Here is a 5,364-nt window from a genome sequence, read left to right on the forward strand (position 1 = left end):
TGAGATGTTGCTTGCTTTCCAAACTTTTGATAATTGCTTGAATGCTGACCTTGCCTTGGCGGTTCTTGCTTTCACATCTGCCTTTTGACATTGGAATTAAAGAGTCGAATCTTGGTGCTCAGTGAGATGTGGCTTGCTTTCCAGACCTTTGATAATTGCTTGAATGTTGACCTTGCTTAGGCGGTTCTTGCTTTCACATCTGCCTTGCTTCCACCTTTACCATCGATGACACTTCTAAAGTAGGTAAAAGAGTCCACTTCTTCCAGGGGAGTGTCTTCCACTGTCACAGCAGGGCTTGACACTTTTCCTAGCTTCACTACTTTTGACTTGCCCGGGTGTATGCGAAGACCAACACTCCTTGATAGGTTGTTGAATTCCTTGGTCTTTTCTTGCATCTGAGCTTGTGTGTGAGAGAGCAGTGCAAGGTCATTGGTGAAGTCCAAGGTCATCGGTGAAGTCCAAGTCGTCCAGCTGCTGCCAAGGGATCCTCTGTATTCCATTTCGAGAAATGTACTTTTTTGTTAATTACTTTTTCATATTATGTAGAGTATTTGACTAGATCTCATCTATAGAAGGTGTAAAAAAATAAGGAGAGGGCTCTTTGCTTGTTTCTTAGGGGTACAAATTTCAGAATCCTGAAGGCAGTATTCTATTTTGAGCTTTCCTCTGGGAAGGGTAAATTGGAGCACCAAGGTGCTACAAAGACATTCTGAAAATGTCTCTAAATGACTTCAACACTAATCCTTTGACATGAGACAGCCTAGCTCCTGAAAGATCCAATTGGAGAGCAGGAAATCATATGAGGCTTCATGCATTAGACAAGAGAGAAGCCTGCTAACTGCACACATCGACAAGTTAAATGCTCAAACTCTAAATATTGCACTCGTATCTGCCAGAATTGGTCTCATTGGCCATTGCAGAAGCCACAAATCATCTTAATCTTTATTTCTTTTTAAAAAAGTAGTCTCTGCAGATAAATTGGTCATCATCAGACATTGAGAGACAAACTATTACAATTTTATTATGAGGGGTAGAGACGGAAGGGACTTATATTGCTTTTGAAATAATTGTTACTTATATTTTTCTAGTATTATTAATCGGTCCTTTCACGGCGATTACTTACTTGTTTTCATTTTGAAACCAGTATTTGTCAGTCTGTTTTCTGTTTCAGACAGTACTTTGCAGAATGTGATTAATTCTATCTCTTGACAGTATTACTGTACGCTTGAAGGACATTAAGTGATATATATTAGAATTTAGATGCAAGCATCTTAATTTAAGAACAGATAAAAATTGGGACTATTGCTTTGAAACTGCATCCTGCCATTAACATTCCAGGATCAAAGTTAAAACCCGCAAGTGTGATTCCAATTTTGCAAAAATCAGTTAACATGCTCGTGAGGATTTGCAGGGTCTAACTTTCTCTGTTAGATTTTTAATGTTATAATCTATTTTGAACAACTTTGTGCTGAAATAAAATCTTACTCGTCCTTGAAAAGAAAAACTTTCAACTGGAAAATATATGTGTATTAGTATTAGAAGGGGTGTCACTTTCAGATCAGCTGTGAAAAATAAGACGGGTATTATGAAGCATTTTGGGGGATAAGTAATTTTGAAGACTGAGACTGAGATATTACATAAGAAAATGGCTGTCTCTTCTATTGTTTTGAATACAGTCTCTTAACCTTCTATGATTTTATGTTTCTGAGCAAGTAGGAGTAAAACAAAGACTATCTTCTCTATCTCATTTGTATGTTTATTTTTACTAGCCTCTTGAGAGTAGCTTATTAATATGTAAACTGTTTAAGAAATATTTTTTTCTGTGACTCTCGTCTTGTTATTACATCCCTTGGCAAATGTTCCACAGAAATGAAACAAAGAATTCCGATGGTGTAAGATAGTTTAAATAAAATTAGCCCAATCCTGAATAGTAGAAACACCTCGATGACTACCAACAAAATAAAAGTTCTGAAAGGCTGTGTGTGTTTTCAATCCTAGTGTACGGCCGTGGATGCTGAATAAAAACAGTGAACCTTAAATAGAAGTAGAAATCTAACAGAAATGTGGTTTCTTAGGAGAATTGTTGAGAATTTGTTGGAAGGAAAAGAAGTGAAATGAAGTAGTACTGGAACTTGAAGAAGCCCACTTAGGCGGCTTGCTGGTTAAAAACAATAAAGAAGAGACAAATTCAAATGTGGGTTCTGGGATACTTGAACAGACATTAGGGTCTTGAACATCTAGCTCTCGCTTATAAAACTGAAGGGAAATGAGGCATGGGAAGACCCAGAACAATATATGTGGAAGGTCTAAACAGATTGGTAACAAGGAAAGATGTGGATGATAATATTGATATAGCTTTTTTGAGAGCATCCGAGCAAAGGAATGAATGGTGAATTATGATTGTAGATGTCTGTCCAAATCTGACACTTGATGATGATCATTGATTCTCTCTTTTCCCCCATGTCTATTGCAGACTTTCCAGTTTTTCTTATATGAGAGACATTAAAATCTATAAAGGGGAAGCTATGGGTTCTGTGAAACTTATGAATGAAGCCAGCATAGCAGAATGGATTCAGAGAGAAAAAAACATTATAAATAATCCACATGGAAAATAAAGAATATGTATGGCTTTGATTGAAATGTCACAAAGGTGTATTTGAGTGAGTCTTAAGTTTTCCTTACCCCATGTTCATGTTCAGAACAAAGGGTTTGAAGTAAGAAAGTTGTATGATGAGTTGTATCAGTGTATCAAGTTGTGTCAATTAGTTACATTGTACTTAAGCATGTTAGGTTTCATGGTGAGAAGGTAAAGGAGAGTATGTTTGTTGGAAAGGAAGTGGATATAATTTTACTAAGATATGTACATTTGTATGAATTCATTGTAGATCTAAAGATTTCTTGTAAAAGTAGTATTATATTAGTAAGATTGTGACAGCTGCTGTTGTCAGTGTCGGAGATTTCCTCGGCAAGGAAGACGTAGACATGTCTGCCAGTGCCTTTAAAAGATTTCAACTTCAAGAAAACGAACCTGCTTCTTGTCAAGCTAGGACTCTGTGGAACAGAACGAACTCAGTATTTTAATTGGGTTTTTTTTTCTTCATAGCTCTTGAGGATACATTTTCTTAGCTCTTCATTATAGGATAGTACAGGAATCGACATATGATGATTGTTGGCTTACAAGCAAAGGACATGGGAACAATTTCCACAACGAAAAAATTAAATTTCTTTTGTCTTTCTGCTAGGGTATTTCTCACACAGCTTAAAGGTAAACTTTTATATTTGCAGCTGCCTTTTTACTCATACTGTATTTGATCCTCTTTGTAGTGGGTCTTTTATCTTGTAACAATCTTCTAGCCTGTTGCTCATGTTAAGTTTAAATTTTGTTTTTAGTTTTCCTTATTCCTTCTATGTCCTTCTATCCTGCTTTCTTGGAAGTTTTGGGTTTTTTGGTTGTTGTTGTTTTTTTTACCATGGTACTATGATATTATATATATCTTAAAAATTGGGGATTTAGTCCTTAACTTTTGTTTATATATTATATATGCTGATTTTTTTTCCTTTTGCTTCCCCTTTTTTTTAGCTTCTGTGTTTGTTCATGGTCTTCAAGGAAGGCATCACGTTTTCTGTAAATTGATAGTGTTGTAGATTCATCAATGGCATTTGAATTGGTCCAGAGATATACTTTCTGTGATATTTGTTTATGAAAACATATTGCAATTGGAGGAACTCTAGCAGGAATTTCTGAAAAGAAGAGAGTGCTCATTAGCCCAAAACTTGTCTCACCAAAGTTGATTTCAGAATGCTGATTTGTACTGATAAAATTTTTCTGACAATCCTGATTTTTTCGAGGAACTTTCTTTATTTGACTGCATGGTCCAATATGCTTTTCAAAACAGAAAGTGTGTGTTGTTTAAGTATTAGCAGTACATCATTTACTAAGAGATAAACAGTGGTCTTGCCTAAGACTAAGAATATGACGCATGAGAACTTCGTACTCCTAAGAGCCCACTTTTACCTTCTAATAGTTTTTTTCTCCTCATGATTTGCTTGCCAGGAACCTGTTCTAATATAAAAGTTGGCCTAAGAGCCAGGTTTCAGCTGAGTACATTCAACTTTGCCTAGTGTCCTGCTATACTGTCCTTTGAGCATGCAAAGAGTCCCCTTTCAAGGGCAGACTAGTACGGTACAAGATCTATAATGTTCTGAGTTTAATACTAAAGCACAGTTGGGGGTAAAAAAGGCAATGATGATGACAGTTGGGGGTGTTTGGGAGAGGGAGAGAGTGGACATGGCAGTGAAAGTGAAAGCACGATGTGATACAGTAACTGACAAAGTGTTATGATTTTTAAAGGACATTGAGGAAGGGAATGGGGATGGCATGAATTAGCAGATATTGATATCCACATATTTTGAGCTAACATGACTTTTTTCAGCCGTGCATGTAGGCCCTGCTGAGGAAGACAGATGTGAAGTGTTTTTTTTAATTGGCTCAATCGCTTGTTTCTCTCGCATGGTCAAAATGTCAAATTTTGCTGGGGAAAGATGGCCCCTTCACTTACACAGCATTGTGACTGGAACCAGTTCATAGTTTCAGTATATATATGCTGTCAAGTTTATGATGTGACATTGCCTTGTAGTGGAAATCTAGTCAGAAGCCTGATGGCAGAAAGCCACTGGTTGTCACTTGCTCCCCAAACAACACACAGTGCTCACTAACATTAACATGCACGTGCATGTATGTTTCTACAAATGTATAATTTGTTAAAACTTATCTTCACTTGTGGGCCTTATGTCATCCCAGAACAAACGAATGATGTAATGTAAGCAGTAAGTGTAACCAGGATGCTAACTGGTAGGAGTTGCATTGTGCCCCTTGAAATCCACCTAAGAGCCCCCAGGGTTGTTTTTTTTGCCTCCCGATGACTGAGGTCTTAGGCAAAGACCACTGTACATATGTGAGGCAATGTGGTGAAATCATGCTCTCGTCAAAATAATGAAACTGAAGAAACTGTCATTTTTCCGCAGGTTTTGGAATTTTTATGAAATCTTTATTTTTTGACTAAACACCTTCGATGTCCATTAAAGAAAACATTCCTGTGTGGATAGCACTGAAAAATGTTGATTAAAGGCTCAAAAAGTGTAAATTTTCTGTTTCCATGGACTCTCAAGCTAAGGAAATAACTAAACTTTGGCAGCCGTTTTCCACTAATTTTACCTCTGAAACCAGGCGACCCCTACCTCCTCCAATCGCTAATATCTTGACTTGTATTCAAGATAGCTTGATAGTTTTTTCATCGAAAGCAAGACAAATGAACAACCTTTAGTATGATACCAATAAATTCACATAAGCGAAAATTGACGAGT

Source organism: Aplysia californica, unplaced genomic scaffold (genome assembly GCF_000002075.1).
Source record: "Aplysia californica isolate F4 #8 unplaced genomic scaffold, AplCal3.0 scaffold00008, whole genome shotgun sequence".
In the NCBI taxonomy this organism is placed as follows: domain Eukaryota; kingdom Metazoa; phylum Mollusca; class Gastropoda; order Aplysiida; family Aplysiidae; genus Aplysia; species Aplysia californica.